The sequence below is a fragment of the Loxodonta africana genome, chromosome 3 (genome assembly GCF_030014295.1).
Source record: "Loxodonta africana isolate mLoxAfr1 chromosome 3, mLoxAfr1.hap2, whole genome shotgun sequence".
Taxonomy (NCBI): domain Eukaryota; kingdom Metazoa; phylum Chordata; class Mammalia; order Proboscidea; family Elephantidae; genus Loxodonta; species Loxodonta africana.
In genome coordinates, this window is record NC_087344.1 from 179,711,778 (window position 1) to 179,724,149 (window position 12,372).

The 12,372-nt window shown below is 44.3% G+C and overlaps 1 non-coding gene across 1 annotated transcript; it reads right to left on the reverse strand.

The window, feature by feature from the left end:
• Nucleotides 1–11,647: 11,647 nt before the first annotated feature.
• On the reverse strand, nucleotides 11,648–11,719 carry TRNAE-CUC (transfer RNA glutamic acid (anticodon CUC)). The gene has a single exon. It is a non-coding gene; the product is annotated as a tRNA-Glu (tRNA).
• Between the last annotated feature and the right edge of the window lie 653 nt (nucleotides 11,720–12,372).

Consider the following 12,372-nt stretch of genomic DNA (forward strand, 5'->3'; position numbering starts at 1 on the left):
AACTCATTTCAACCCAATGTTCCATACCTGTATATAGTCAATCTATACGGTCCCTATGAGCCAGAATCGACTCGACGGCACTGGGTTTGGGATGACCCCTCTGGGTCGTCTCTGCCTCACTGCTGTGACTTGAGGTCTGCCCTGCTAGAGCCTGACCAATGATTTTGGATTGAGTTAGGAAGAAAGAGAAGAAGGAAGGAAGAAAAGAAACATAGAAAGGAAAGAAGGTAATCCTTCCCTTGAATTGCTTTGAATAGACTAAAAAAAAAAAAAAAAACCAGTGCCGTATGAACATACTACTGAGGAGATTATAATTAGTTGTATCAATCTGTAAATTTATGTTTCAGTAGCTGTCCTGTGACAGAAAAATTAATTTGCTGTGGACTGGCATTTATATTCAGATCTTTCACCCCTGGACGCATTTGTTCAAATGGATTCTTGGAAGCACAAATATATGAAACATATTTTTGAGTGATGGGAGAATAGGGCCTGGAGCCCATGTTTTCCTCATTTAAGACTTTACATGCTCTGACACCTCGTGGAATGTGCTAAAGACACTGTCATGGATTGAATTGTGTTCCCCAAAACTACACATCAACTAGACTAGCCCATGATTCCCAGTATTGTGTGGTTGTCCTCCATTTTGTGATTGATGTAATTTTCCCATGCCTTGTAAATCCTAATCTCTGCCTGTGGTTAAGGAGTCAATGTAAAGGGAGTTGCCCTGCCATGCGGCCTGCATCACCTTTTATCTTACAACAGATAAAAAGAAAGGGAAGCAAGCAGAGAGTGGGGTGGGGGGAGGGGGAGAGGACCACATACCACCAAGAAAGCAGTGCCAGGAGCAGAACAAGTCTTTTGGACCTGAGGTTCCTTCACAGAGAAGCTCCTCGACCAGGGGAAGATTTATGACAAGGACCTTCCACCAGAGCCAACAGAGACAGAAAGCCTTCCCCTCTAGCTGGCACCCTGAATCCCTGAATCTGGACTTCTGGACTACCAGACTGTGAGAGAATAAATTTCTCTTCATTGAAGCCATCCACTTGTGGTATATCTGTTATAGCAGCACTAGATGACCAAGGCAGACAGGAATTTGAAAACCACCTTCTGGACAACCACTTAGTGATAAAAGCATAGACGGTTTTCAAGAATTAGATAGTAGTCGGGTAAAAAAAAAAAAAAAAAGTAGATGATTAAAAATGCTAAAACAACCTTAAAATAATGTTATTTTAAAGATTCATCGAGCACCTAGCATGCACCCATGCTGTATTGGGTTCTGTTAAACATGGAAAAATATGCACTGTGTCTACCTTCACAGAACTGGTAGTCAAGTTTAGGGAGCATGACAAGTGTTTATAAAATAACTAGAGAATAATGAAATCGTGTGATGACATATTTACCCAGAGAAAAATTTATTCTTACTTACCTCCTAGTTCATTTAATTCCACCACAATTGTCTCTTCTTGACCATTTGGTTGATTTTCCTTTCACCTTTCAGTGAACACCTGGCTTTGTTTACTATATGAAAATGGCTATGGGCTGAAGAGAGGTCAGCTTTTAAAGGAGAGCTAGAGAAGAAAACCTGATTCAATTTTTAGAAGTATGAGACAGAGGGAATGACAGTCTTAGAAGGGATCTTTCACACAGGGGAAGGCTTTGTTTTCCTTCCTTCATTCCTTTGACCACATTCAGGTCACTAACCATGTGCTAGAATTCATCGTGGGGTCTCCTTTGGTGATACTCATTAAGTACCTTCTGCTTGAGTGCCATAATTTATCAGTCATTCCTTTCCACTCTTATTTCTTCCTATTCTTGCCCACTTTAGGAAATATCATTCCTTAATTCAGAATCAGGCTCAAGAGTTGACCCACCTAAGGCAGAAGATGAGGATTGGGAGAGCTGTCTCTTCCCTTCTCATCCAGCACGTCAAGAACACAATAAAGACCTTTGAGGAGCTACTCAGCAGCAATAGCATTGACCACTACATGGAACAGCACTTTTGTGAGCAGCTGGCTAGGGGAAGCCAGCTGGCAGAGAGCCTCGCCAGCAAATTCAGCACTGGTGAGTTGTCCATGGGGCATGGGAAGGCCTTCAGTCTCCCCCAAAGTCTGACTGAGACTCACATGAACTCCTAGCCCCATCCGCAAGCGATTTTCCAACCTGGTAACCTGCTTTGTAATCGCCTCCTTGGGCTCATGGCAGGGCCAGGACAGGCTGGTGAGGAGCTCCAAGAAGAAACACATAGACTTGAGCATGCCATGATGATCATCAGCTTCTCCCGTGAAATATGGGTGGTAGGGCAGGATACAACATCGGAGGTAATGGCATTTTATCTGAAGCTAATTGGCGGAAATAGGGGTGGAACAGGGGCAGCTTGTGAAAAGACACTTGAACTAGAAATCTAAAGACACTTGCTATAGCCTGTATGTGGTCATTTACTAGCTCTGAACAGATTAATATTCCTTGTGATCTGTTTTCTTACCTCCAAAATTAGGTCAAAGAATACCAGCCCCTGAAGTTTGCATAGTTGTTCTAAGATTCAAATATTCAATATTCATCAGTGTGCTTCAAAAGAAGATGATAAAGAATCATGCTGATGGCATGGTTAAGCCTGTGTGTATTAGTACTGGTCTTGTTAGGTGCCCTTGAGTCAATTGTGACCCATAGTGACCCCATGTGACAGAGTAGAACGCTCCATAGACTTTTCTAGGCTGTAATCTTTACAGGAACGGAACACCAGATTTTTTCCCCACTTTGCTGCTGGGTGGGTTCAAACCATTGCAGCACCAGGGCTCTTTTAGTACCTGGTAGGAACATTAGTTATTTCAGGAGCTTTTTACATAGAACTTCCCCTGAGAGCAGCAGAGGGCACCTAGTAGGAGCAGGCTTAGTGACAGGAGTAGGCTCTGCATGAATGTTGTGATGGATCTGGGAAGCGCCTTGTTGCAGGACTTGGAGGCTCTGGTTGGAGTGGTCTAGAGGTTATTGAACAAGTGTCCCATACCCTGTAGGGGGAACGAGACATTTTTATCTTTTTGCTTTGACTCAAGGCAGATGAAGCAGAGATGGTGATATTTCTGGTGGGCTCAGGAAAGACTGTCAGACAAGTTCTCTAAGGACTCAAGCTGAGATCTCCTGGGAAAATTCAGAGTGGCCTAGACTCAGGCATCAAGTTAACATGTCTCTGAGCTCAGATAGAACCCAGCGTTTGCTAGCAGTCCTTGAAACGACATCTGCTTGAGTTATGACTGGTCCTTTCTGAATCTGGTTTTCAGATGACTGTACAAGTAAAAAGAGTGAAGCAGGACAGGTGCTGCAGATCCTCTGGTAATGCCAAATTTTCAGGGATTGTGAGAGATGTAATTTGGAGAAGCGTTCAGAAGTGTTACAGATTAAGTTGTGTCCCCCCAAAATTATGTGTTATAACTCCTAACGTCTACACCTGTGGTTATAATCCCAGTGAGAATGGGTTTTCTTTGTTACGTTAATGAGGTTGTATTAGGGTAGGGTATATCTTAAGTCAATATTTTTGAGATATAAAAGAAATTCGACAAGCAAGCAAGCAAGCAGCAGAGATGAAAGAAGAGAGATGCCAAGCCACATAAAGATTTCCCAGGAGCAGAAACTCAAAAAAGACAAGGACTTTCCTCTAAAGCCAACAGAGAGAGGAAGCCTTCCCCCTAGAGCCAGCGCCCTAAATTCAACCTTCTAGCCTCTTAAACTACAAGAAAATAAATTTCTGTTTGTTAAAGCCACCCATTTCTGGTATTTGTTATAACAGCACTAGATAATTAAGACAAAAGCAAGGACTGGAAGATCAAAGGGGCAGGAAAAAATACCCTGAACACTCAGTAAAAAACAAACTACTCATTGTACTGTTTTATTTATTCATCAAACCATTGTCTATCCTTAGTGACAAGATGGCTTAATTTCCTATTTATTATTTTATTTATCATTCTTTTGGTTCATATCTTTACATCAATTCACCAACTTAATAATATAGAGCCGATGTAACCTAAATGTGAACTATCCAGGTCTTAGGAGTCCCCGGAACCCAAAAGGATCACCTCTGCTTTGCCCTGGCTGTTTAAAGGCAGGAGTGAGTTGTGCATCAGGTTTATCCAAGGGTGGCCCAAGGAGTTCTGGCAGGTGTTAAATAGCTACAAATTTCCCTTGAAACAAGAGCTTACTCACCCAGCAATTCCACTCCTAAGTATATATAATATATACCCAAGAGACTTGAAAGCAAGGATGCAAACAGACACATGGACACCAATGTTCATTACAGCAGTATTCACAACAGCCAAAAGTGGAAAAAACTTAAACGTCCATCAGCAAATGAATGGATAAACAAAATGTAGTACATACATGCAATGGAATAGTACTCAGTCATAAAGAGAAATGAACTCCTGAAACATAGTACAAAGTGAATGAATCTTGAAAACATAATGCTGAGCAAAATAAGTCAATCGCAAATGGACAAATATTGTATGATCTCACTTATATGAAATAACAAGAATAGGCAAAAGTGTAGAGACTGTCTTAGTCATCTAATGCTGCTATAACAGAAATACCACAAGCTGATGGCTTCGACAAACAGAAGTTTATTCTCTCACAGTCTGGTAAGCTAGAAGTCCAAATTCAGGGCATCAGAACCAGGGGAAGGCTTTCTTTCTTTGCGGGCCCTGGAGAAATGTCCTTGTCATCAATCTTCTCCTGGACTGGGAGCTTCTCAGTGCAGGGACCTCAGGTCCAAAGGATGTGCTATTCTCCTGGCACTACATTGTTGGTGGCATGAGATCCCCCTGTCTCTCTGCTCACTTTTCTCTTTTATATCTCAAATAAGATTGGTTCAACACACAATCCAATCTTGTAGATTGAGTCCTGCCTCATTAACATAACTGCCACTAATCCCATCTCATCAACATCATAGAGATAATAGGATTTACAACACATAGGAAAATCACATCAGATGACAAAATGGTGGACAGTCGCACAATACTGGGAAGCATGGCCTTACCAAATTGATACATGTATTTTTGAAGGACACGATTCAATCCATAATGGAGATCAAAATGTATTAGTAGTTACCAGGAGTGGGAGGGAGGGGGAAAGAAGGAGTCATTATTTAGAAAGCAGTGAGTTTTTGTTTATTGTGATGGGAAATTCAGCAACTATTATGGGTGATGGTTGTACAACATGATTAATGTAATTGACACCACTGAATTGTATACCTGAAATAAGTTGAATTGGCAAATGTCGTACTATATATATTTTACAACAACAAAAAAGACTTGACGGCAACTAAAAATAACAACATACATAAAGGAGGTGTCCTTTGCAAGACACCCAGGAGGCTACATTGCATCAGGAGCCAGTTTTAAATGGACTACTGCAAATACTATTTAACAGATTACGTTCACCAAGTGGGTTAACTCTTAAGGACCTCTGGGTGTCCTATGAATGAACCACGAGTATTACTTGAAGAGCCTGAAAGGTCTTTTCTCTTCCTCAGGATATTTGTGGCCAATGCACTACTCGTACTTGTCCTCTGATTCTTTGCTGCCAAACAGAAATTGATTTTTTGGCTTCTTCTGTGAAGGAGTGTTCTCTTTGGCTTCTGAGGCTTCTATGAGCCTATGATCACGACACCTATGGCACTCATCCCTTCTTATCCCACCAGTATCTTAAGGAAGATGCATAAAATGGGACAAAATGAATGGCGTCCCAGAGACCACGCAGGATTCAAAGTCCCAGACACAGCTCCAGATCTTCTCCAGCAGCCATGCCCAGTCTGCCATCCACGGCCCTTCCAATAGCACCACCTCCTCCATGTTTGAGGAACAGGAAGTTCACCCTGCTATGGACGCAGCCAGTGAGTACCCACACAGCTCATACCTTTGTTTAGGCCCAGAGAAGGCTTTGCAGCTAGGCCCTGTAGATCTACCATGATGTAGCTGATTAGGCATAGCTCTGGGACTCGGCACAAAGCACAGGCCCCAGGGGTACTGGGTAGCTATTCTCCAATCCTAGTCCCACATGTCATTGGTCACCAAATCCCCACTGTTCTCTTTATTCATCAAACACATACATGGTGTTGGACTGGGGTGGGGGGCACAAGTTAGAAAGAAGAGGGGGAAAACTCTCCTACATCAATGTAACATAATCATGTCATCTTTCAGACCCAGGATGTGAATGTGGCTAAACTGGATTACCTATAAAACACTTCACTTCTGACATCCTGTTTGTTTCTCACTCTTGTTCCTTCCTGGACAGATGCCAGCCCTGCCGTTCCTGCTGATTCAGCTACACTGCCTAGCAACCGTTCAGGAGCCAGATCTGCCCAGCCCTCCTGTCCTCTGAGTGGTACCACACCACATCACACCACTCCGCCAAACAGGACACTGAACTTGGGCAACATGGCAGCAGTGGCCCATGGGACAAGATGAGGCCTCAGAAAACGAACGCATCTGGGAACCTATGCACCTTCTCCTCTTTGTACCAGCCCAATTCCAAACCCTCAGGTAAAGCAGAAAAGAGCATTTGGTGAAATAGGGCCCAATGATAAGAACAACACATTCTTGTCCTAACCAGGGGATTTTTTAATTCCTCTCTTAGATCCTGGCTCACAGAAGTGGATGAGATGAAGGTGCAATGTCCTTATGGATCAGGCAGAGAGTGAGATTCTAGCTCAGGGCTGACCCTTTCTAAGTACTTCTTGCCATTCTTCCTGCCTAGGGACTTACCCTGGGCAGGAAAATAAAGGAGGTCAGGGGCATTCTCAGGCACTACTTTCCAGGGAGGATGAACTGTCTCACATTCATTTGTTCTCTTCTCTGTGCCACAACCTTCTTAGGCCTAGATTTAGACTGTTCTAGAATGCCAAACTCAGACTTCCATGAGAAAGGTCTTCCTTGGGTTAAGAGCTATTATATTATGGAAGATTATTTCTACAGAGCCACCCACCCCTACACACACACATACATGCTCACTGTGCACACACCGTAACCCAGTCCTACTCTCTCAAACATTACCATTGGGATCAGAGCCAGGAACCCTGGCCAGGGGTGCAGCTAGGTAGGGAAATGGCTTGAAATAGCTTAGTTCCTGGGTCCCATGTAGTAAGACATTTGAAATTCTCAAAGAAAAACCTGGCCTTAAGCAAAATGTCCTGGAGCCTGCACTTGGCTTCCTTCTCTTTTCCTTTGTGCATCATGTTCCTTCCTTGGAGGTGCTCCCTTTTCCCCTGTTCCATCTTCAGGTCCTGACACCTTCCCAGGTTCCTCTTTGTTCACTAAAAACAGTTAAAGGAAAACATTCAGCATCAGTCATTATTCAGCAGCCTGATTTAACTTCATATGTGTTTGCCTCAGTCTTTCACTCTTTGAGTGGTGGATGTTAAAAGTTGTTCAGTCATGGATCAGCAGATAGGAGGGGTATGAGGTACAGAGATAGCTCCTCTAGGTTGCTATTAAAGTCACACCCAGGAGGTAGCCAAGCTTTCCCATTGCTAGGCTAGTCCCACCAAGAAAACTCTAACAGTTTCCCAGCCCTATTCTCCAGCCCAGGGTTCACCTCCCATAGATACTCCACTGAAAGCTCAGGAGCTTTTTAAACAAAGTTGCTTGGTGCTCTCTGAGTCCCCAGGTGAGAGGAGGTAGTTAACAGAAGAATAGAGATTGTCAAGAATCTTTCAGAGAGGCCCTGGACAGGCCCTACACGTGCCCATGAGTGATGAGGCTTCCCCGTCGCTCAACTCTCCCATGTTCTGGTGATATGCAACAGGGGCTGACCTGCTGGAAAAGAATCTTGCTGACATCCAAAGCCTGCGCCAGCGCTTGGAGAACTCTGTCTGCATCAGTGACTGCCTGCAGGAGAGGCTGGAACATGTGCTTAGTAATGCTGACCAAGGAAAATGTAGGAAAGGCCAAAATCATTGATTTCTGTCCAAATCTAGGGAGCATCAAAAGGGAATGGGCTCTCAGGGGAGAAATTCATGGCTTTAAAACTCATTGGGGTGCAATATTTCACTTATTCCTTGCAATCAGCCTAGAGAGGGAAGTAGAGCAGGTACTATTATCCCCACTTTATAAATGAGGAAATGGAGGCTCAAGAGTGATTCCCTCAAGAAGAGCAAGGTTTCCTTCTTAGGGTTGTCTGACATCATGCCCTTTGTTGTAACTCCATATATACTGCCTGGTGATGCTCCTGGGCTTGTGACCTGATTGTCCAGTGGTAGACCCATGGCCTCCATGGTGCCCACTTCAGCAGAGGGAAGACCACATCCCATCCTCATGCTGCTACTACATGTGGATATCACCTACCACTTCCCTGGGTATTCCCACACTCTCCTCCATGGATGATCTCACTTGGAAGCCAATATCTCCCCATCCCACTTCCCTTCTCAAGCACAGAAGAATGATGGCAAGGATACCTACAACATCACAGCAGCAGCCAGTTAGGGGGAAAAACCCTGTTCTCCATTGCATGGATATTGCTTGTGAGAATGTAGTTTCCTGTGGTGTACCCAGCAAAAACTGAGCCTCAGTCACATTACACTGTTGTCCCAGTGCACGAGGCTCCCAGGTTTTCTGCTTGGCTGGGATTGACATTTTGGTAGGTACAGGAAAGTGTATCTTTGAAAGCATCTGTTACCCAAATGCGTGACTTGTCTGGTTATTTTTATTCTCTGGGACAGTATCCATGGATAGGACCTGGAGGCCATACCCCAGCTCTAAAACAAGAAAACTACTTTCAGGGCAGCAAATTGTAGCTTTCAGCCTTACGGGGGCAAATCCCAAGCTGAGGACACTTCCAGATTCCTTTTATCTGTGGCAAAAGCAAAGAGAGGAGGGTGGAGAGGACAAAAATTTCCCAGACCCACACAGTCCAAAATTAGAAGAGTTATTCTCAGTCTAGATTCCCAATCTGTTTATGAGGTCCCACCTACATGTCCCAGACTCCCAGCTCTAAGAGTGACTAGCTTTGGAAAATCAACATTTCATGTGTAATCCCCTCCTCCCATCTTTGGAAACAACCAGAGGGTCCCTGGCTCTCAACTGGATACTAGCTTAGTATCTCACTCCCTGCCTTCCCCACTTCCATCTGAGTGTGCACTAGGAGGGGAAACGATGTCAGTTTCTGTTTGCAGCAATACTACAGTGAATTCTGTTAGGTCCTTCCAGACTTCACTGCAGCTTTGTCTCTCTTCCAGATACTGCCCAGTCAGCCCCAGATGTCCTCCTTGCAACCCCTCATTCCTACGCTCAGAGTCACTCCTCTGGGTCTGATCAAGAATTCCTGTGACACAATGCCTGGATGGTCTAGCAGAACGTTGTCCAGAGCTTTTCCAGTCCTATTCAATAGCATTCTTGGGTGTGCAACATCATTTCCTGTGTGGACTGGGAGACAGCAGACTTACATTTATTTAAATGGATCAAATTAATAAATTATTATTTAAAAATTATTGTTGACATATTTATTGAATGCCTATAAAGAGTAAAATTCATGTAGGAAAGAACAAAACCAGAGTGGCCTAAAGTTCATGAAAAAGGTTAAAAATAAATTTTCTCTATTAGCTGTCTCTGTTCTAGAAGCCTAGAAAAGAGAGATCACTGCTGGGGCAAGGTGAGAAATACTAACAGATAATAGAGCCATTATTATCTCCCATCACATGCATGGAAAGAAGGGAAAAGCTATCACATGTAAAAAGACAGTAGGAAAAAATACCAATGTTTTAAATGAGAATACTTTGCCAGACCCAGGTGAACTCCATTCAGGAGAATGATAGCACCTGCTTTTCAATGAGAATAAACGTTAAGAAATCATGAAGCTCAATCACAGAGTTGCCTTAAGCCTAGAAAATAGCAATTTTCAAATTTTAAAAACAATGAAAATAATTTATTTTAATACCTATAAAACAGTACATGTTATTTGATCTTTAGTAAATTCATATTCATTACACAGCTATGCAATCACCTAGAAAAGATGGGCACTGATACCCAGAACAAGTTCATCATTCACCAAGAGTAAGTTAAGCCACACTAAATTAGCAGATCAAAGGAACTGCCCAGGAATTGCTCAAGTGAACAGAACTGCCCCATAGAGTTCCCAAGGTGGATTCAAACTGACCTTTTGGTTAGCAGCTATAGCTCTCAACTACTATGCCACCAGAGTTTCTTCAAGAGAGCCAAGGGAAGTAAATTAGGCCTATGTGCTCTGCTTGGTCGTGGCATAGCTCAGTTTTAAGAGAACTTCTGGACACCAACTTTTTTCTAAGAGACGTAAGTTTAACTAGAGTTCTCAGAGCACAATGAGTGAAAATATTTTGTGAAGAAAAATTGCCCAAGAAGAAAAATCCAAGTATTAAGACAAGTTTCATCAAGTGTTGGAATGGCTACCACAGAAGTGAAATTACACTTTGTCTATAGAGAAGCAGAGGGCAGAATAAGCACCAATGGGTGAAAGTGACAGGAAGGCCTAGGTGGACTCAATGAAGAGCAATTTCTAACAACTGGAACTGTTCAATGACCGAAGTGGCATGTCTCAGTATGAAAAGAGTTCTGTCTGTTCTTGGAAGTATTCAAGGCATGTCTGACAGGAAATCCCTGAAAGGAGGTCTTGCTGAACTAGATATCTTAGGAACAATTGAACCATAAGGTTCTATAATTCTTTAATTGATATGCATGGCTTGATCTTTTAAACCAATCATTTTATGGTGTGGTTTTTATGTGTTTGTCTTTATTGGGTGTTATCTTATCAGTAGATTATCACAAAGAACAGCACAGTACCTCAACTGTGTCCCCTGCACACACACAAATATACCTGGCACATCCCCTGATGCCTGGGCACTGAGTTCAGTTTCCTGGGATTCAGACATGACTGTTATTTCACCGAACTCAGAAGAGTGCAAGTCACACCAGGGGCTATTAGTGGTCCTTTTCTTTATCTTTGAATTAGTTCTCAATGTTAGTGTGGACATGGCTGGGCTCACTGTGCAGCTGACACCTAGCCCCACATTGTTAAGAATCCGGATTTTCCCTTCCTCTGTTCCCCTTTCCAAGCCAGGCTCACCAGAGCACTCCAAGGAAATGGGATGCCTGAGGAGGCTCAGTCCTCTCAAGCCCAGCTTCAAGAGCTCAGACTGAAGGTGGGGCAAAGGAAGGTGGAGTAGCAGGCAGGAGCTTCACAGAACTGGAAGGGGAAGCAACAGCGGAGCTCGTATTTCCGGGAGTAATGTCTCTCCTTCCAGAGAGACTCCAAATGAAGTGGTCCCTATTTCTTGAGCCGGAAGTGACTAGGGCTAGACAGGTAGTGCCTACATTTATGTAGTTGTTAGTTGCCCTCGGGTGGAAAATGTTCACTGGTAAATGTACACGAAGAACATATAAAGTACTATTCAACTTTTTTATGTTTGAAATTTTTTTGAAAATTCTGAAAGCAAAAGGTTAGGCTTACTAAGATGAGGACAGCAGAAGTGGTGGCGGTTCCCGGTGGCCCAGAGCAGGATGCCGCTCTTGGGGTCTCGCAGCCGCTGAACAACTGCTCCTCGCCTCTCACCTCTCCAAGCCTGGGCGATGCCTGGCCTCTTCAGCTTTAAACGGGGCTAAAGAAGATTCCTGGGGAGAAAAGACATGACAAAACGATTTTCCCTGACCGGGAATCGAACCCGGGCCGCGGCGGTGAGAGCGCCGAATCCTAGCCACTAGACCACCAGGGAAGCCACAAATAAACCCCTTCTTCTCTTCTCCTGACAGTAGCTCTCTTCACACCAAACTCTGGGAAGCCAGGACGCCTACTTTCCGGGGTGCCGCCCCCTCCTCCTGCGATCGTCCCCGAAGGCCCTTTCCTCCCCGCCTTCTCCAAAAGGCGAGCCAGCCTGCCGCACACCGAGAGCTCTCAGGTCGCCACAAGTCTCGGAGCGAGGTGGCTCTTCCCCGCCCTACCTCAGACCTGGCCTAGACGTGCGCCTTTGCGTCGCGGCAGCGCGTGGAGACGTGGTGGCCGGGACCAGGGCAGGGGGCGAGCCTGCAGGGAGGGGGCGCCCACGGTGGGAAGGGGGCCGAGCAGGAGCCCGGAGATGTCCAGCATCAAAAAGGTCTCAGACGGATGCGGAAACGGAGACAGCCTGAACGGAAAACTTCCAAAGGGACCCGGGACCCGGAATTGAACACCAGATCTTTCCCCTAAAACCCGCTGCACCTGCAGTTTTCCCATCTTAGTTGATGGCAACTCCATCCATCCTCCCATATGCTCAGAGAAAAAACTGCGATTTCCCCTTGGCACCGTTCTTTTCCACAGACCCCACATCTTATTAGTTAGGAATTCGTCTACAGCATTTTTTGAAACTCTATGTTACTGATTACTTAATAT